At 39.2% G+C, this 22153-nt stretch overlaps 1 long non-coding RNA gene across 19 annotated transcripts in view; it reads right to left on the bottom strand.

Moving 5' to 3' along the window:
- Nucleotides 1-22153, bottom strand: part of LOC308560206 — a 363790-nt gene that overhangs the window by 141502 nt on the left and 200135 nt on the right. The window contains exon 1 of one of the 19 annotated variants that reach the window (XR_013999294.1): nt 7784-7870. The exons of the other annotated variants lie outside the window; for them this stretch is intronic. This is a non-coding gene — a long non-coding RNA (uncharacterized lncRNA). Of the gene's footprint in view, nt 1-7783; nt 7871-22153 lie in introns of those variants that run through there. 19 annotated transcript variants of the gene reach the window in all.

Genomic DNA, 22153 nt, shown 5'->3' on the forward strand with positions numbered 1-22153 from the left:
CGCCTGGTGCGTTAGGAGAGTAGGAATGCAAAGGACAGAGGAGGAAAGAGCAGTAAGCGGGAACTTCTGTCCCCAGGCTTGAAAGCTTCTTTATGACTTGTCTCTCTTTCGCCTTTCACATCTTCGCAGTCACCAAGTCCTGACCTTTCTAGCTTTGAAACCTCACACCAGCCTCATCCTCTCTTCCTGCTGGTTCCACTGCAGTAGCCCCAACTGTTTCCCATGCTCTCTTCTCTCCACCTCCCATCCAGCCTCTCATCCATCCCTTACTGCCTACACAAGCTTTCAAAAAAGTGCACTTTTTGGCCAGTTGTGTTGAGGTTGAAATGCTAAAGCACTCCGTTTCAGTTCTAGGCATCGATCTCACAATCAACCTCATGCCTCACCACTTGACTTCATTTGAGGCAGTGGCCTCAACACCTGACATATGGACAAGACTGTAAAATGGGATCACAATGTAACTATCTTAAAGGATTTAAAGATTAAATGAGAATGTTATATACAAACAAAGCACTGTGCCTTGCACTTTGTAAGCCCTCAATAAATAGGACTTGGGGGGAGGGCAGGGGAAGGGAAAAGAGAGCTGCATTACTTTGGGCTCTCCCCCAACACTGCCCGGCCTCCTTCCCTTCTCTACTCATCCTTAACATGTCCAATAATAGTTTCACTCTGCAATAGTAACTCCCCGCTTCTGGGAGCACAATTCAATACTAATTTTCTTTATTTAGTATTGACCCTGCCAAACCTCAACTCTCCTCATAATATAGTCCCTTTCTTTAGAGCAGAACCACCTTCTTGTAAGTTTACTCAAGAAAAAATGATCACTCCCTTCTCATTCCACAATCAGTGGGTCACCAAGTCTTGTAAAATTCTCATCTTCTAAATTCCTTTCAAATACTCCCTTCACTCCATCCCCATTTTCCAAAATATTCATTTCACTAACTAGAGATAAATTAATATAGACCCAATTTAATGTTTGACTTCATATGGCTGCTGTAAAGATTAAATGAGATAACAAGCAAAATTTATAAACTCTACCTTTAAATGCTAACATATGACACTGTGATGCTTTTATTATGGCCACAGAAAAAATTTCCAATAACTTGACCAAAAACCTCTAATAGGCAAGGGCAGCCAGGTTAATGGCAAGTCAGCATTTGGAATTGTTGGAACACAGTATCAAGGTGTCAAAACACCTAGAATTAGACCACCTTAAAAAAGTACTTGAACTTCTCCTTCAATATAATAAACTAGATTAGATAAGACCAACTTTCTCAACATGGAACCAAATAACCAGGGGAAAACATTAGTAACACAGCCTCTGTTTGAAGGGAGTAGAGGACTACGAAGGCACAAAGATTTGAAGGGCCATGACTGGAGTTCTGGGAGCCTGACACTGACCTCCTGTTTTAACACCTTTGCAGATTCTACTGTAAGCAGTCAAAAGGCCAAGAAGTTGCAGTCTCAGAGGTGGGCAGGTAAAAACTGAAGGTCATGGCCTGCTAAGGAAAAGGGCTCCTGGTAACAACACAGGATTCCAAAGGGCTGAACCAAAGGAGTAAGCATAATAAATCAGACATTGAGCAACCTCACGAAGGCCATAGACTACATCTGGAATAGTCTAATCCCTGCCTGTATCAGGGTTGCTACAGCAGGAGGAGATATCCAGATTAAAGCATAGAGAGAAAAAGGAAAAGCAACATAGGAAACCCAGGTTAACATATATGGAATTAGAATCCCAGAAGAAGTGAGGGTAAAAGCAATATCTAAAGAGATAATGGCTGAGAATTTTCCAAAGTTAATCAAAGAAATCAAGCCACAGATTCAAGATGTGCTACAAACCTTGAGTTAGGTAAATCCAAGGAAATGCACACCTTGACCATTAGAGTAAAACTGCTGAAAACCAAAGACAAAAATGAAACCTTCCAACTGCTGGAAAACAAAGACAAAGCGAACACTATTAAAGCCTCGGGGGTGGGGGTTTAATAGGTGGGGAAAGGATACTTTCAAATGACAAAAATAAGACCAACAGACTCCCAACACAATCGTGGTAAACCAGAAGACATGGTATCAGAAATGATATCTTTAATGCACTGAAAGAAAATAACTTCCAAGAATTCTGTAACCAGTGAAAACACCCTTCAGAAACACAGCCCTATAAATAAAATCTGAGGGATCTTATCACCAGAACACCTGAACTAATGAAATCCTAAAGGGAGCTCTCAGGCAGAAGGAAAATAATCCCAGATGAAAGCTTGGTGCACAATGCTTTCCAATGAGTATTTAAGTAGATCTGAAAATATCAGATTAAAGATCTGAAGATTGAAGAGTATCTTTAGTCTTTGCTTGATCCGTCCTGTTCAAAAATTATTCCCATGACTTGAATGGCATTAAAAGGAAATACAGAAAATATGAAATTGCAATTATTATTTAAAATTCAAAAGTACGTCCCCATAGACCACAAAAACTAACCAATCCACCTTTACAGAAATGCTCTATGACTTGGAGCTCTATATTCACCTGTACTTGCCCTTAGAATAGCTTACATTTCCATCCCATCATTGCCAAACCAACAAAATCTCTGTTCTGACCTCACAACTTATGTTAAGCTCCCCTAACAAACTTGATCACCTATTATGTGCCTACTTTTGTCAATTTTGTATGTGGCACTGTGTTAGTTTCTAAAGCAGAAAAGATAGAGTATACCCATTGTCTGGTGTAGAGGTTATCTGGTTATATCCCTGACTGCACACAACTGAATATATTCATCATTCTTCTGAAAGGAAAAATGCTGAAATCACCCTTGATGGCCATTTGGTTTTTGTTGGGTTTCTTTAACTTATCACTACACCATAATCTCCCTGAGACTCTTGCACCAGTGATCTGTACATCGTTTAGCATAGTATTCTGCACACCAGAGCCTTTACATAAATATCCATTGAATTATATCTTGACGAGAGAGCAATGGGCCCCAACTGACATAATGGAGTTTAGTAAAAACAAGCAGAAAACCCTCCATTTAAGATTTTAAAAATAAACTACAGGAGCATTGGGTGGGAAAGGCCTGACTTGTGGTATGAACAAAATACCTCAACATTCTAGCTAATAAAAAGCTTTTAATACAGTTCGAATGTCTTCTTTAAGTGGAATCTTGCTCTTAAAGGCTAGGGCAGATTTTACACATACGAAGCCATCTTCCCGTCCAAACACCCACAGGCACTGACTTTTCAAACTCATGGTCTAAAAAACAAAACATTACAAGGGACAGCTACACACAATGAGAACTGGCACTCAACCAAAAATCTCTTGGCCCTTCGGCATCTGAAACTGTACCTAACTCTTTTCTCCCATGTTCTGAGCTTCGAAATAATGTAACTTTTACCCAGGCTTCTGCCACCTCAAAACAATTTTGAATTTTCTTTATTTGTTAAATTAAACTTTGTACACCAAAGTCCTTTGGTTATTTACTTGACATTCTAGGGATAATACTGTTCAAAAGGCAAGTCCAGATTTTACCTCATGCTGTTCTAGCAAAAAGGAGATTCGTTGCAAAGGTCTGGACATATTAAGTCTCACCTCCCTCATGTCATTCTACTATGTTAGTTTTGTAACTCAAGCTTCAAAAACCATCATACAAAACCTCCTCCATCTGACCTGGCACTCTTTGGTGTATGACCACAATATTATCACTTCTTTCTGTTACCTTTCATTGTCTCCCAAATGCTGTCTTCAGGGCTTCTATCTGTAAGTTTAAAGGTTGTTTTTAAATACAGGTGAGTACCTCCTCAATATAGTAGAATTGAAGGAGTCTTGGGTTAAAATTCGGCCTTAGGTCTAATCCCCAGTTAGTGTTGAACATGTTGCTAAGGCAGTTAACTTTCTCAGCCTCAGTTTGCTTGTCTGCGAAATGGGGCTAATGATATTGAGTTCTCAGGACAGTTTTCAGAATAGAACTAAATAAGTGGAAATTTCTGCACACAGTACCTGATGTGGTAGAAAGACATTTGTTCATACATGCATACGTGTGTGTCTTCTCCCTTTCTATCTCCTGTCTTTCCATTACCGTATCCGAGAACCAGTACCTTTCTACTCTACCTCAGTGCCACCTAGACAACCGACTTTATCTATCCAGGTAAATTTCAGATTCTCTTATTCTCTAAGCCATGCCCTGCATTCAGTTTAGACACCTGAGTCATAAATACTCATCTCCCTTCCCCGCTATTCCTTTGAGGAATTAAGGTTGTTCTTCCTAGATCATTCTTGGAACCTTCCCCGTTCTTAGTCTCCTTATGGCACCCCCTTCCCCAGCCACCAACACAAATGCTAGCTTCTAACCTTCAAGATCAAATTGATATTTCCTCTCAATGTGCATCCCTTCTGTTTCATCCGGAGATGCATTCCACGCATATCTGTGACTCCATCATCTTTATATATAAAGTCCTAGTCTAGAAAAACAGGTCCTGTTTTTAGTATCATTTACAAAGACCATTCTTCCTTTCATGGTGTCTCCTTTTTCCTCTACCCAAGTTATACTATGGTGTCTCCTTTGATCTTGTCTCTGGAAGTCCTCATATTACTGTCGCAGTCCATTAGGGATACCTACATCACTATAAGATAAAAACAAGAAGGTCTTTTTAACTAGAGAGCCTTTCTTTTTATTGAGTGCTTACTATATGCTAGGTTGTGTTGTAGGCACTTTACATATATGAATGCATCAATCTCATAGTAACTCTATTATTAATCAAACTGCGTTATCATCTCCACCTAATAAATAGAGTGAGATACAAAAGTTAACTAAAAGTGACTAGAGAACATCCAGCTACTAGGTGACAGACCAAGTACTCAGGCCCTGATATTCCAGCACTACTGTGTCACAGGCAACTCCAAAGTCAGCTGTGTACTGGAAGACCGTAGGTCAACTCGGCTTCCTGCAGAATGTGGAGGTAACAAGATCTAAACTCATCTCCTAGGCTCCACACCAAAGAAGATGCTAAGATAAACAGTGCTCCTGGTGAGGAGACAGATGTCAATGGCTCTTTGGAGAAAAAGCAATCCTCATGCCCCTCTGCACCTCAGCTCACCCTGGGCCCTGCACTCTCCAGCCCTTTGGGGCTGCATGGGAGACGGTGGGGTTTGCATTGTTTTCAAATCGCTTTCTCAAGTTCATGAGTGAGTTGGAAGCATTATAATAATCCCTCCCTCCCACCTGGATGGCATGGCTCAGGGGTTGAGCATCAACCTCTGACCCAGGAGATAGCGGTTCGTTTCCTGGTCAGGGCACGTGCCAGGGTTGTGGGCTCGATCCCCAGTAGGGGACGTACAGGAGGCAGCTGATCAATGACTCTTGTCACTGATATTTCTCTATCCCTCTCCCTTCCTCTCTCTAAAATCAATAAAGATATATTTTAAAAATAAATAAAAGAATCCCTCTCCTCTCTTCTCTAGAAAGCTTGCCCTTTAGAGTCTGGCAGGGAATCTTCCATCTCATCCTTCCACTCTGACTCAGTACACATACTGATTTTTACAGTCCAGGCTCCAGGACATCCATGTGTATTTTCACCTTGTCATAATTCATCCAGCTGTGAGATCATGGGCTGTTTATTGTTCTGTATGTATGCTATACCTTAATCACAATTTTTGAAAAATATATCTAGCCCAGCCGGGTATGGCTCAGCGGTTGAGCATCGACCTAGGATCCAGGCGATCGGGGTTCAATTACAGGTCAGGGCACACGCCCGGGTTGCGGGCTAGGCAGCCGATCAGTGACTCATCATTGATGTTTCTATCTCTCTCTCTCCTCCTCCGTTCCTCTCTCTGAAATCAATAAAAATATGTTTTAAAAAAAAATTTAAAAATATATATATATATTTGAGCCCCAAAACCACATGCAAACAATCTCTTAAAAATATTTTTAACAATCATCTTCAACTTAACCCACCTGATACTGACAATATAACAATTAAGAGACAGATCTTTAAAATGTCTTTTTATACCGAAAAATATTAAATGAGCTAGCATATAAACAGCTAGACCTTCAAAGTTCCTTAAATGGCTTAACCCTCTGCTTCTCACAATTCACACACCCCAAGATCCAGCATTCCTAACCACCTGTTGTTTTTTCACACTGGAATGCATCTTCATCTAATTCATTCAACAACTATTTCTGTAGTCAAAAAACAAAGTTGAGCAAAAAGACACAGTCTCTGCCTAGGGGAAAAAACAGTCAAATATCCATGCAAATAATGTAAAAGTGCAGCTGTGGTAAGTGCTGGGCAGGAAAGGTGCGTGATGAGTGAGCACTTATAATAAAGAAGATCTGACTTAGAGAAGTCAGGCTTGCCAAGGAAGTAACATGGGATTTGGAATCTAAAGGACTGAACCAAGGAAGAGAGATGGGAGAAGCTTCCCAGACAGAGAGAGATGAATGTTCAAAGGCCCTGGGGTAAGAAGAGGCTGGTGAATAAGAGGAGCTGAAAGAAGGCCACATCCTTGTCTGCTTTCAAAGTCCCCCCCCTTCCATCAAATACTGCTCAAATGTCACTTCCTGTGTGAAGCTGTTCCCCCCTTTCCATTTGCACTGTAAATGGATCTCTCTCATACCATTATAGCATTCCTTTTATCCTGTGTTAGCACTTAGTTCACTGTATTGCAATTATCTGTTTATACATCTGTCTCCCTCACTAGGCTGAGAATTCATGGAGGCTGAGAGCAGTAAAGCATTATCTTTGTCTCTCTGCATACATGTATAAGCATATTTTAAATGCTCACTAAGTGTTTTACGAGTGAAAGAGAACAACTTAGCCATGCCAATGCACAGGCAGACAAACATTTTAACTTGAAACTCTATTACCTACTTTGTGAGTTGTCTAAATTTTTTTGCAGAGACTCAGCTGGAAAGTAGCAACTTTTGTAAAAAGCCTCTTTGCCCCCAACCTTAATGAATCATAAGGTGTTATTTACTTCAGCATCAGAAACAGCTGTCCTGACTTTGTGAGCACAACGTAATTCATTTTATAAATATCACACAATTATCTAATTTCTAAGTCTCTGCATGCTTTTTGAAAGGTGTTATTTTGGAAACAAGTCCTGGCCCATCCCAGGGAAATTCCCAAACCAGCATTGTCATGGCTAAGTATATCTACAGGAGCACTGAAAGGCCAGGGAGGAAGCATAAATCCCCCACTGTGGACATTCAGAGTGCTGACAGTCCGGCAGGGGCGGGGTCCCCACACCCCCAGCCTCGGGCAGTCGCCTGGCCTGCTTGCTCTCGCAGGTAATAATTTCAGCGCAGAGCACGGCCAGCACTCAGCTTCCCTTCCCCAGAGCGGCCCAGCCCCTCCGCGCAGCCGCCTGCCTGCCCCCGTAGGCTTCGCCGGCAGAAGCGGGAAGGATCAGAAAACAGAGGCAGGCTTGTTTGCTGGCCCTTTTGCTGAGCCCTCCAAATGGGAATCGCAGCCTTGGAGGTTTTCCTTACATGGTGTCAGCAACCCCATTGCAGATTCTCCAGCCACCTCCAAACCCAATCCCACCCTTTTAGGGAGAGGAAAAACAATGAAATCAAGATTAGGGTATTCCTGTTGCAACCCAACCCTCAGGCTCTTTGGCTATTCGATATGGGGTTGTCAGAAAGGGCCCCCCCCCCCCCCAAGGTCTATCTGGACCTGACATCTTTACTGGATTAAGGGGGAGGTTAGCAGTGGTGGGAGTGGTAACTTAAAACCGCGCCTCCTGAAGCCGTGTTTATGAATACAAGCAGATGTGTGTTCGCCATTCCCATACTCACAGGCACACTCCTGGAGCCCCGGCGCTGAGACCGTGTCCCTGAGGCTGCCCTCGCTCAGGCCGCTGCACGCCGCTTCCTCCTTGGCTGTCCCCACTCAGAAGGGGCAGGATGTGGGCCTCCTGGGAAAGGAGCCCTCAGCCAGCCAGTCAGGCGGCTGCCCTTTGATCTCTTCCCACCAGACCGGGTTTGCCGGCTGGGGTTTTTTTCATGCATTTTTTTTTTAATCTGGCATACATGGAAGTTAGTACTTATTACAGATTTCCTGCCTTTATCTCATTTAATTATAAAATCCCCTGGGAAGAAGGAAAAGAGTCTATGAAATGCCAGGGAAAGGAGCAGAACCCATCAAGGAAAGCCAGGTTCGGGGGGGGGGGGGGGGGCAACTTTGATGACTGGTGGTCTGCCCCTTGCACTTCTGCTGTTCCTGCATCTGGACTTGCTTCACGACTGTATCACTTCACCTGCTGCACTCCTAGGATGGAAGCTATTTGCCTTACACAACCCGTCCTTGCACATGTCTTTCTCTCGGGCAGGACCAGATGGAGCGGAAAACTGTGAAGTTGGACTGTAGTGGGTGGGGGTCGCCCCAGGACCCTTGTCTGAGCTTCTACCCCCAGGCCTGTCCTCTAGAAGCCTGTACACATGGCTCTATACATGTGCTAGTCCCTGCTTATCCTCAGGAGACATGTTCCAAGATGCCCAGGGGACGCCTGAATCCAAGGAGAATTCAGAACTCTATATATGCTATGTTTTTTCCTATATGTACAAACCCACAATAAATTTAATTTATACATTAGGCACATAAGGGATCGATAACTAATAATAATAGAACAATTATAACTGTAATAAATATACTGTAACAAAAGTTTTGAGAGACCACAATAGTTTATTGTACTGTGCTCGCTTTTTCACTGAAAGGAAGTGCTTCATGGCTTCTCTGTGGCATATCCAAATGGCCAGCATCACCACTCTTGTGCTTTGGGGTAATTATTAAGTAAAATAAGGGCTACTGGGACACAAGCCCTGTGACACGGAGACATTTGATCTGAGAACCAAGACAGCTCCTAACTAACAAGTGGGGAACGTATACAATGCGGAGACACCAGACAAAGGGATGATTCACATCTCAGGCAGGATGGAAGGGGATGGCGGAAGACTTAACACTACTCAGAACAGTGTGCAACTTATGAATTATTTCTGGAATTTTCCATTTAATATTTCTCATTATGGAATAAAAAAATTTGTAAATACTAAATAGTTTTGGTTTTACAAGCCACGTGGATTTTTGTCCCACCTTCACAACTGTGGTTTTTACAGCGCAAAGCAGCCATAGATAATACATAAAGGAGTGTCCCAATAAAACTTTATTTACAAAATCAGGTGATATCAATGGTTGAGTCCATCAACATTACCAATAATCCAAACTTCAATAACCCTTATCCCAAGCACGGTTCTGTCGGCTAGTGCTGAATTTCAGCTAAACACAAATCAACTGCCCTGGGCTAGTGTCTCAGCAGAGTATTACATGTTATGATGATCCTTTGTATTTGAAGATCATGCTTCAGAACCCTTGAAATGTTTCCAGCATCAATGGAAATCTATGCTTCTTCTTTAAAATAACGGCGAGTTTTAAGAAACCACATGCATGTGTGAACCAGTCAAACGGCTGGCACATACAAAAGTGGAATCAACTCAGAAAAGGCAACAAGCCCATGTGGAAACCTAATCAATGATTCTGGTCTGAATATAACCATCTACACCGATCTATTCAGTACCATTGGACTCAGTCACTTGCTAGAGTACCACGCTAAGCCATGGGGATAAAAATATTTAACATAAGTATGTATCCAGAAAATATTAGCTCTGAACAGGATCTTATGGGTCATCCAGAGGGGGGCAAATAACATTTAATTTACACAAAGAAAACTGAGGTAGAGAGAACTGTTACTTGCCCAAGATCACAAAGCCTGACTATAGAGGAGGTATGACTAGGTGACAGTCAACTATGTACTCTAAGATGAAGGGACAATATCAGCTATGGCTCAACACTGTGTTCCCAGCCTTGACAACAGATCCTAGCTCACAGAAGGCAATTAAGAAATACTTGTTTATTTCATTAATTTAGTTGTTTATTCAACAACAAATGAGCCAGACGGGTATACTTTCCCATCGAAAGTTGCATGGACTTATAAAAACCTTATTCCAAAAAAATGTTCTATACGTAGCTTTCTTCCCAATGCTGAACGGTGCATTTGGTTGTCCAGACACCACATCAACTGTGGAGCTAATGTGAGCAGCCTAAAGGAGTAGAAGCACCACTCAAGGCAGCTAATTCCATCCCAAGGAAATGATTTATGCATGATGAGGATCTGTCTGGAACATCAATGATGTCTTTATCTTCAACTGCTGCTCACAGGACTCAGCCTAAGTGTACTCACACTGTCTGCCCGGGGTTTCCCAGGACTTGTAAAATGCAAGCCTGATTGCTTAGAGGGGTTATGGCTTCTTTCACTTTATCTACACCCACTCATCCATCACCGTGGGACTTTGTGGCATACAAAGCAAGCTCTTCAAAGCAGGGGTTAGGAGGCACTCTCTAACCATTCCTGACTGTTGCCACATTTCCCCTTCCTGACAACAGACAGGACAGGTGCTGCCCCGGGAGACCTTGCTGTGCGGAGTGGCACTCCCACTCGACCACCATCAGATCTAAAGCACCTCACCCAGCTCCACAGTTGAAGGTCAAGTGGAAACAAACCTGCATTCCTTCCACAGGTGTTGGCCTTTTAAAAGGAATGCAGACTTTGAGCTCCATTTATGTTTTCAAAATATTGCTTTTTCTTTGAACTTGGAATGTGTAACTTTATCCACAGACTGTGCGATTTTACATTCACCCAGACACTATTTCTATGACATGACTCTTCAATATCTCAACTATTAAAAAAAAAAAAAAAATCCTTGAAGAATTAGAAAATAAACTTTCTTATACTTTTCCTTAGAAAAGCCATACATAAATGTAAATAAATAAATACACACGTGTGTATGTATTTTTCAAGGCGGGGGGACAATGCCAGCCTTAACTAAGGCCCAGAAATTCAACGACCACTTTGGGCCTTCCTTTCTAAGTCTTTAACAATGACCACTCAGTGGTAGCCCATTAGAGAACCAGAAGTAATTAAGGGTAGGAAAAGGTCTGCTCCTTAATCACTTCATTTTTTAAAGAAAAACACTACCAAATATGTTTGGCTAGTTTATAAAAATTCTGCAAACTTTCCCAACTGTTGCAAGCAACTACAAATAATGTTATATTAATTACAAAATAATTAAAACATTTAAAATATATGACCTCTGTAAATAAATATTTTAGACAACACTTTTTAGATTCGTTGTGCTTTAATGATTTAACACTCTCCTGCAAATACAATGAACACTGAGCTTAAAAAAATTTTAAATACTATAAAGGAGCATAATATAGGTATTTTCATTTCATTTCACACACACATGATATTCCAGGGCGACACGCATACACACACACCTTTATGGAACTGAAATGCCAGATTCAAAATAAATTCAAAACATTTACAGCATAAATTCAGACATCGGAGGGGGGGTTTCCCACAATTAAATTTGCTGTGCTATCAACAAAATCGGTTTATTTTAAGATTGCCTGTCCAATATATAAATTTCCCTTTGTGTTTGAAAGACTTTTATCAGATAAGATAGCTTTTGTTTGAACTGCTATTTTCAGAATTTGCTTTGGGGTTTTGAATACACACAGTGAAGTAACTTGAGATTTCCTACCCTGCTTTAAAATGTGTTTCTTCTGTCTGTTTGTATTTAGTAATTTCCTGTCAAATAACCTCACATAATTAACTTTCCTTGCTCCAACCTACTTTTTTTCCCCTATTCCTACTTCCTGAGGACGGTAATAAAATGCTGATTACATTCGGCTGTTATCTGCCTCTTCTCCACCCTCCCCCTCCTTCGCTCCCTTTGTCAGAGCCCCTCTCAGGTTTCAGCGGTTGTGGGCCTGGGAGAGACCTGGAGCAGAAAGCAAGCAAATCGGGAAAGTTGCTGCTCATCAGCATTTATTGGGCAGCCTGGGCCAATCAGGCAGTGGGAGGTATGTCCATTCATTTCCCCAAATTCAGTGAAATCCATGGCCCAAATCCCCCCTCAACTATTCCTGATGTGGATGCGAATGCTTCCCTCCCACTCAGTCCTGGTTAAGAGTTGAGATGCCTGGAAAGAGCTGTAGTCCTGAGAGGCTCGGGACAGGAAAAACACCCACCAACGCTTACAGAATTTTATTTACAGGTATTAATAGAAATTAAACCTAGCTTTTTTCATACAACTGAGTGGATCAGCCCCTGTTACTTCTTGTTAATTAATCTTTCATTTCACACTAATTGAACACTTCATAGAAATTATACAAGTCATTCATTAGCTTTATTACCCACACTTTCCAAAGGCACACTTCCTAAGATGTGGCAGGGGGGAAAAAAGGGAAAAATGTTGATTACATCAAATATTAATGTTGGTACTTGCAGGACACAATGACGGATCAGCGTTATGTCCATCAGGATTTCTTACCCTTGCCCCATTGACATATTGGACTAATTAATTCTGTGTTGTGGGGGGGCCATCCTGGTAATTATCCTGGAAGATATTTAGCAGCATCCATGACCTCTAGACACTAGATGTAAGTAGTATTTTCAACTCCTGTTTGTGACCATCAAAAATATCTCCAGACATTGGCAAATGTCCAGGGAACAAAATCACCCTCAGTTGAATAACAGTGATATAAACTTAACTCAGAATAGTAAAGCTGCTTCTCTTTAGACCTTACAGACAAAAACACAGTTTGTGAAAACTCTAGCTACTTCATAGGAAGGACACAACCTTATAGTTCCAGAAAGTGTCTCCACACTGACCACTAAACATGTAAGAAAATGATCGTGACTTCATGACAGTCCCTTAAGTTCACAAGTGACACATCCCATTGTTCCAAACCCATTGCAAAGCATAAAAGAGACTTAAGTCCCTGGGGACAAAAATCATAAACATTTTCACGGACCAAAAACAGACCAGAAATGCCAACTAGCAAGAAGCGCTAAGCCACAGGGTGCTGGACTGCGAGCGCCCTAAGCCAATGGAGCTTGTGAGCTTGATGCCTGACAGCAGAGTCCACAGCCCAGCAGTTCCACTCCTAGGGTAGGCCCTGCAGAAACTCTTGAATGTGCACATAGGTTGACATGAACGAGCGCGCTCGTAACTGCACCACTATTGATCAAAAAAGAAAACACAAAAGCCCACTAATGGGAGGATGGATAAACACACCGTAGTGCCAACAATGTTGTATTACTCACGGCTACAACAGAAAAATAGCTCCTCCAGGTAACACTAACAAGTCTTAGAAACATGATTTTGAATAAAGAACAACGTGATAATATTTTTATAAAGTTCAAATACAAGCAAATCTAAATCTATTAAACTTATTTTTAAAAACCCAATGTGTGTTTTTAAAGGCAAAAGAATGAGAAATACTAAATTCAGATTAGCAGTTTCCTTTGGGGAGGAAGGAAGGGGTTATACGCAGGTCAAGGGAACTGCCCTGGCAACGCCTGTGGTGAATTACTCGCTGTTCATCCACTGTGAGGCTTCATAACACACCTACAGAGTACATGTACGTGTGTGTGTGTTCATTGTATGTATCAAATATAATAGCAATTTTTTAAATTTCTCTTTCAGGAAAAGGGGAAAGACCTAGAAAAATGATAGTAAACAAAAAGCAAAATATTAAAAGGGTGTATTTCAGTAAAATAAAAAGTAAAGTCAAGAAAAAAAAATTTTTAAGCATGGGAATATAAGAAACAAAGAAATTGACAAAGTATCAGTAAATCTGATTAATTGACTGAGAAAGTAACCATTTTTCTATGTTAAAAAAGGGCAAAGTTAAAACTTTAGGCAACAACACCAAGATGGGGGTTGTTTGGTGGGTACTAAGGTACACTACAGTCCTTTCCGCAGTCAGGAGGACGGTAAACATACTGAATAACTATAGGTTTTATTTTTAAAAATTCATGTTTATATAACACATAGGAGCTTAAACACTTAAAAGGAATCACTGAAAAACAGAAACTTCATGTGTGCCTTCCAATCCAGCAGAGGGGAAAAAATTAGAGGAAGTTTTATGGAACCATATCAGGAAATGAGAAATAAAGAGCCTAGGAGAAAAAATGGTAAATAGGACTCACTAAATAAATTGTAACAGGGTGGAAATAAATCAAAATACATAAATAATTACAATAAGGTTAAACTCATAAAATGCACCTACTAAAAGAGAATCTGAGGTAGGCTTAAAAAAGAGAAATCTAGCCCTGGCCCTAGTGTGGCTCAGTTGGTTGGAGCATTGTCCCCAGCACCGCAAGGCCATGGGTTCGATTCACAGACAGCGCCCATATCCAGGTTGCAGGTTTGATCCCAGGTTGGGGCACATACAGGAGGCAATCTATCAAGGTTTCTCCTCTCACATGGATGTTTCTCTTTCTCTCTCTCCCTGTCTCTAAAAATCAATGAACATGTCCTCAGGTGAGAATTTTAAAGAGACAGAAATCTAAAACACCCCAAGAAAGACTAAATATAAAGGATTAGAAAAGATGTAACAGGCAAATAATAACTGAAAGTAAGCCTGTTGTAATACCAAATCAGAAAAAGCTGAATTTAAGGCAAAAACATCTAGTGTTAAAGAGCAACTCACCATAATAAAAGGAATAACACATGAATATGTAACCATCTAATGCTGGTGTACTCCAAATAGTATAGCCTCCAAAGTGAAAAACAAAAACTAATGGAATTATGAGATTTTGTCAACACAAAATCCTAATGAGATTTTTACACACCTGTGTTGAACAATGTAAATCAAGAGGTAAAATATTAGCAATGATGTTGAGAATTAAACTTATTCTATAAATACATTTAGAAACATGCAGTCAGAAAGTAGAGAGTATCCATTATTTTAAAATACACATAAAACAGATACTAAAATTGATTATGTACTGTCATAAGTGATGTCTTAATTAAAATTCAAATCCATTTCCTACAGAACTTGTTCTCAAAATTCATTATTAAAACAGAAAATAAAAAGTGTTTATATGGGAAGAGAAGAATACAAAGTAATGAGCTAATTATCCAACTTAAGAGTAAAAAGAAAATACTATTCACAAAGTAGAAAGAAGGAAATGATAAAGATATAAAAATATGTAAGTAAAAAACAATATATGATGACCAATTAAGCCAAAGTTATTTTTAAATATTAAGATACACGACCTCTGAGGAGATAATGAAAAGAGAAGGGAAGGCACAAACAACACTATCAGAAATGATAAAAGAAAATGATAAAAGACACAAGATTAAAAACAAGACAGTACCTGAAATATTTATGCCAAAAAATTTAAGATTACATAGCTCTATGGTTTCTCTTTATTGAAGTGTCACAGTTAATAACTGGGGAATCAGAACATCACCAGTTTGAAAACTCCAATGAAATAATGTATCTGGGTAATGATCATCAATGGCTGCTAAAATTATAAAAAGAATGATAACTAGACATCACAAGCCTCCTGATGAACAAAATACGACAGACAATTCTTCCCCCTCCCCACAAAAAAAGAGAACCCGACTACAAGCAAACCTCTAGACTACTGATGCCCAAAAGAACTTTCTAGAACAGGGATTTTCAACCAGTATGCCGCAAGAATTTGTAAAACATGCAATACCTGACTATTAAGTCAGGGCCACTGACCTCTTTTCCCTTAGATTGTCAAATTAAAAAATGACAGCCAACACAACAATAGCCACCCAGTGTGAATGCCATCTCTTAAACCTTAAATATATAGGTCACATAGCAGTTGCATCTTATTGGTCACGTCGCATAATAAGGTTGTGTCTGGTTAATTCCTGGTACCAGAAATCCTTACATACAAATATAGGCAGCCGATTTTTTAAAAAGTCACTTTGGAGGAAAACAGGTAGGTAATTACGAAATTTTTTTGGTAAATCAATCAAAATTACACTTATTTTTTGTCAGATGGGCAAAAAATATGTTTTTGGTGTGCCAGAATTTTAGTAATTAATTTATGTGTGCCATGAGATGAAAAAGGTTGAAAATTGCTGTTCTAGAATAATGGAAATACTGTATATCTGTGCTATTCGATATGGTAGTCTCTAGCCACACATGACTATTAAGCACTTGATATATAGTGAGTGTAACTAAGGAAATTTTAATTTGGTTTAACTTTAATTAGCTTAAAATAGTCACATGTGATTATTCTATTGGGCAGTTTAGTTCTAGACATAACCAATTTATAGAACATACAGAGAACAAAAGAACATGATTCATTTAGCAAATCCAAACAAGAGGAAATTCTACAGCACAATTTCTTCAACAAATGAATTGAAAGGGAAAAGTAGAGAAAGGCAGAAGAAACCTATAGATTAGTAGAAACATAAGAGACATATTAACCAATTGCAATATACAGACTTTCTTTGAATCCAGGTTGAAAGAAAAAATGTGGGGGCAGGAATGGGGCAATCAGAGAATTTTGAACATTGACTGGATACTTGGTATTAAAAGAATTGTTAATTTCTCAGATATGACAATGGTACTATGTTTACATTTCTAAATAATAGACTTTCTATTTTTAATACACATACTGAAATATTTAAGGACACAATGATATGGTATCTGGGATTTGCTTCTAAATAACCCTGTTGCAGGAAGAGAGTGGGTACAAGTACACATAAAACTGAAATGACCACTCACTGATCATAGCTGGGTGACAAGCACATGAGCATTCACAATTGTATTTCTTCATACTTTAGTATATGCTTCAAATTTGCCATAATATAAAGTTTTAAAAGTATATGCGTATCTATGAAAGTATATACACAGATGTTTCAGCACTAATGGGAGGAAGGCAGGAAGGACACTCCATGTACACTAACGGGGAAATTGGTGGACGTATGGAACACCCAGGCAAGGTATATTACTTAGCTACTAAACGAGTGAAGTTATTCTATAAATATGCTAAATTATAAAGTTATCTGTAACCTATTGTTAAGTGAAAAAACAGGTAAAGATTAATATGTATATAAAGAGTCTACTTATTTTACACAATGTGTGTGAATGTGTATAGTGTACAGAGGTAGATATAGCTATGAAAACTTTGAGGAAGGGAAAAACAACATACCCTTAATGATATTTACCATTAAAGGTTGAAAATTTTATGAGGCAGATAGATTTATCATTGATGTGTGCTTTTTTATGTCTTTCAGTATATTTCAAGTTTATAATTTTAATATGAACTATGGGAAAAATCGTAATTATTGCTAAACCATCAAAATCAGGAAAAAGACAATGTATTCTGTAACTGCTTTTATTCAGTGTTATACTAATAATCTTAACCAATGAAATAAAATAATGTAATAGGTGAATAACTGGATATAAACTATTTTAAACTGTTCTTATTGGTAGATTATATGTTGTTTACATAGAGAAGGTAATAGAATCTAAAAATCGATAGAATTAATAATTTCATGATGCACCTGGATACAAATTGAACATGAAAAAATAGAAGCACGGCTATCATTAAAGTCGTTCAGAAAATATAATAAAAAAAATAAAACAATTTGCAATTGCAATAAATAGTGTAAGATTCCTAGAAAGGAATTTTTTTAAAAAATATATCTTTATTGATTTCAGAGAGAGGAAAGGAGAGGGAGAGAGAGAGATAGAAACATCAATGATGAGAGAGTCACTGATCGAGCCCGCAACCCAGACATGTACCCTGACCGGGAATCGAACCCCAGTTGCCTGGATCCTAGGTCGACGCTCAACTGCTGAGCCATGCCCGGCCGGGCAGGAATTTTTTTAAAAGTGTGTAAGATCACTTACAGAATATACACGCTAAGAATATACAAAATAAAGGAAAGTTACAGTAAGTGGAGATGGATAGTGCTCACGAATGGATGAATTCAAAACTGAAAGACAATCTCAATTCTCCCCCAAATAATCGACAAATTAAATGCAATGCCAACAAAAATAATAATGGGCCATTTTGTGGAATATGGAAAGCCAATCCTAAAACCAAAAGCAAAGAAGAATCCAAATTCTGAAGAACAGCAAATTGGGGGGATGTACCCTACGAGAGAACAACAACATTGATAAAGTCACAGCCGTTAGGACAAGCGAATACAGTGCAGGGTCTGAAAGACGATGGAACAGAATCAAGATTCCCAGTATGAACTGGTGAACATGTGGAAACAAAGAACACGAAGTAGTCACGGGCAGCCTGAAATCTAGGGTTTGGGAACACTCCACAACGTGCACACACCTAAGCATTACAGAAACATACAAGCCAGAGACGTATATTGAACATGTGGAAACATGCAACAGGGACAATGAGCTCTGCGGGCAGTCAGAGAAGCTATAGGGACCTCAATGTCTCACGTGAAGCATGAGGTGGCCCTTCTGGGTGGATGGATTAAACAAGGAGAGCAGCGGTGAAGGACACGTGAGCAAATGGACAGGGTGAAACTGTCTAAAAAGCAGCAAGGAGACTACATCGGCTAATAGCAACAGCAAAGATGAGATGCAAGAAAAAATCAGATTTAAATTCAAATCAATTCAACAGACATTTCAATCCCTACCACCATGCTGGGAATGAAACAGAAACAGTGATTCAGAGTCAGGACCTAAGATTCAACTCAGGATTTAAGAGTAGGGCATCTCAATCCACAGAAATCATCACCAGCAATATTATTATGTGGCACTACTGTGAAGCAGCAAGAATCCTGAACTTGGAGACAAAAACAGATTCATTTGCAGATGACATAATGCTATATTTTAAAAAACCCTGAAGATTCCAACAGAAAATTGTCAGAACTGATAAACGAATTCAGTGAAGTTGCAGGATACAAAATTAAAATCTGTTGCATTTCTATACACTAACAATGAACTACCAGAAAGAGAAATTAAGAACACAATCCCATTCACCGCTGCAACAGAAATAGGAATACATTTACCCAAAGAGGTGAGAGACCTGCACGCTGAAAACGACAAGACCATGATGAAAGATCCTGAAGAAGACACAATAAATGAGAAGCTACTGCTCAGAACAGTGGCATAGTCCAGGCTGGGTTCACATCTACCTCTGCAGTTACCAAGGACCTTGGACTGTTCCTTATGTTCTTCATGCCTCAACACTCCCATGGGTAAAACAGGGGTAATAGTAGTAACTCCCTAATAGAACTAATGTGAAGATGTAAAAATTTAATACGTGTAAAGCACTTAGAAAAGTTCTTAGAAAACAGTACGCACTCAATAAATCTTAGCTGTTGCTATTAGCTTTCCAGCTGAATACCACTAGGCCCAAGTCCTTGAAATCCCTAAGCTTCTGCTTCCTCCTTTTAAAAACATATCCCTGTCCTCGAAGCTCTGCTATGTAGTTGTGGAAGCAAATAAAAGGAAAAACGGTTTCATAAATTGCCAGGGTTATACCAATAGTAGTTGCAGAACTAAGTTCCTCTTCATTTCATAGAATCAAAAGAGCTTTTTTTTCTTTTTCCATATATAGACTGATATTTGTTAACTCCCTGGGTTGCCAAGAACTTCACAGAGCAATTTGGTTTCATAAAATTAGCCACTCTCAGTGCATAATACGCAATTAAAGGAATTTTCTCCAGAAATTTAGCACATTAATCAGCTGGGTACATACCAGCGGATGGATGTCCAACCATTAAAGATGTCTAAACAATTTAGTTAACCTTTAACAAAAATATGCGTGCACAGTGGCCGACAAGTTCAGAGTAAAAGATGTTAATGATTCCTTTTAAACCTCTATGTACAATGTTTATCCTTGCTTCTTTTTAATATTCCTCATTTTTTAAATGTGACAAACTCAGGATAATTTTTTTTATGAAGCTTTGTTTTCTGCAAGTTCATTTCAGGACATGAGAAGAAACACTAATGCTTGATTGTGAGAGAGGCTACCTGGAGGTTTCCCAAAGCAAAATTAGAAGATACAAATATATCCATAGAAATTGATTAACTTTAAGGTCAGTTTCATAAGCCCTCCTTAGCACTCCTGCCCCACTCTCCAAGCTTAAAGGATAGGCTAATTACTATGTGGATTAGCCCAATTCTCTGCTCCTTTTCCTCACCGACTCCTCACAAGGACCCCTACCTTTCATTATTGATAATTTTACTTAAACTGCCTTTAACAAACAATGAAAAGTAGCAATGGGAAGGCACAATCATATTAATTTAGCCCATTTTTCTTTTTTTAGACAGCTCCGATGGAAAGTTGGCAGAGGGCGGGGGTGGGGAGGTGAGAAATAACTAATAGCTAAAAGTGATGACTTGAAATTATTTGAGTCAATGTGTAATGAATGCGAAATCATTTGCTTATTTTTAATTCTCACCCAAGGATATTTTTTTCCACTGCCTTTCAGAGAGAGTGGAAGTGGGAGGGAGAGAGAGAGAAACATCGATGTGAGAGAGACATGTTGACTGGTTGCCTCCTGCAAGTGCCCCGACTGGGGCCGGGGTTAGAGCCTGCAACTGAGGTGCGTGCCCTTGGCTGGAATCAAACCCGAGACTCTTCAGCCCAAGGGCCTACGCTCTAACCACTGAGCCAAACTGGCCAGGGCATGAGAAGTAATTAAAATCACAGCATATGAGTTTTCTAGAACTGTTAAAGAAGCCTACTGTGTTAGTCATTTCTAGATAATACAGTGACATAACCTGAATGCAAAATTCATAAAGGAACCAGGTAGAAGTGGTAACACTGCATATTTTGGGTCTGAGAGGTATGTACTGATCTTCCAACTACACTCTTGCAGTAAAACATTGCAAAGATAACCAATGTATGGAGCCCAGCCGGAGGGGAGGAGAGCAATGGAGATAATTAGCCTGTAGAGAAATGAGTCATAAATAACATTTTATGGTCTACCCTGAGATGAGGAGCCCACAAATATGGGAAGTTGATTTATGATGAACGTAGCCCTGCAGGGCCTTTGGGAAAGAATGGTATTTTCAACAAATGTCTGGTTCGATTTTTATATCCATCTGGGAAAAGTCCTTTATTTCACAACATACATAAAAGTCAATTCTGAGTGGATTGTATATCTACATGTGAAAAATAAAACAATAAAGTTCCCAGAAAACATAGAATAGCTCCATGATTTGGGAGTAGGAAAAAATTGCTTAAACAGCACACCAATGACATTAATCACAAAGGAAAAGACTAATGGATTTGAATGCATTAATATTAACATCTCTTGTTCATCAAAAGGCACCATCATAGGAGCAAAAAGGCAAACCAGAGTGGGCAGAGATATTCGTAACACATAACTATCAAAGGGCTCACTTCCAAAGTATACAAAGAACTCTTACAAGACAAAAGAGTAAAATTCAAGTCAATAAAAAAATGAAATGTCCACTAAGCATAAGAAAAGGCTGTCAACTTCATTAGCTATTAGGGAAATGCAAATTAAATCAGAATGGCTAAGATGAACAAGTCTGATAATGCCAAATGCTGATGAGAATGTGGAGCAATGAGAAACTTCATGCACTTTTGGTGCTAATAAAAAGGCACAACTAGCTTCCAAATCTGTTTGGTAATGCCTATTAAAATTAAATAGATGAAAATATAACATAACCCAGCAGTTTTGCTCATAGGGCATATATGTTTGTGTGGATGTGTATATATATATATCTAACAAAACTGTGCACACATATCAAAAGATTTGTATAAAAATGCTCATAACATCATTATTCGTAACACCAAAAGCTAGAAACATTGTATGTCCATTAACAGAGTGGAGAGTCTATATTCATATAATGGAATTTTATGTGATGACTAAAATAAATGTGATAACTTCTTTAAACCTCTTAAACATGGTGTTGAGACAGTGTGAGAGAGTGTGTGTGTGTAGGGGAGGCAAACCCAAGAGAATACAATGACATTCCACTTATATACACTTGAACTTCTGGCCAAACTAATCTAAGGGAAGGCAGGAGGGTGGTTTCTGAGGTGCTGGCAATGACTCAGGTGCTGCCTCAGAGAATCTATAATATTCATTGAGATGCACACTGGCTTCCTTTACTTGATCCCCGTAGCTCTGCTTCTGGAACTTTATCTTAAGGAAATAATGACCAATATGAAAAATTTTAGGCACAATATGTTATGTAGCATTATTTCTAATGGCAAAAAAGAAATATGCCATGACTTACATTCCTTTATTGTTGCACATCTAATTAGTGAAATGTTACACAGCAATAAAAAGTCTCACAAAGATTCAATAATC

The sequence above is a fragment of the Miniopterus schreibersii genome (assembly GCF_964146895.1).
Source record: "Miniopterus schreibersii genome assembly, chromosome: 8".
Classification (NCBI taxonomy): Eukaryota; Metazoa; Chordata; class Mammalia; order Chiroptera; family Miniopteridae; genus Miniopterus; species Miniopterus schreibersii.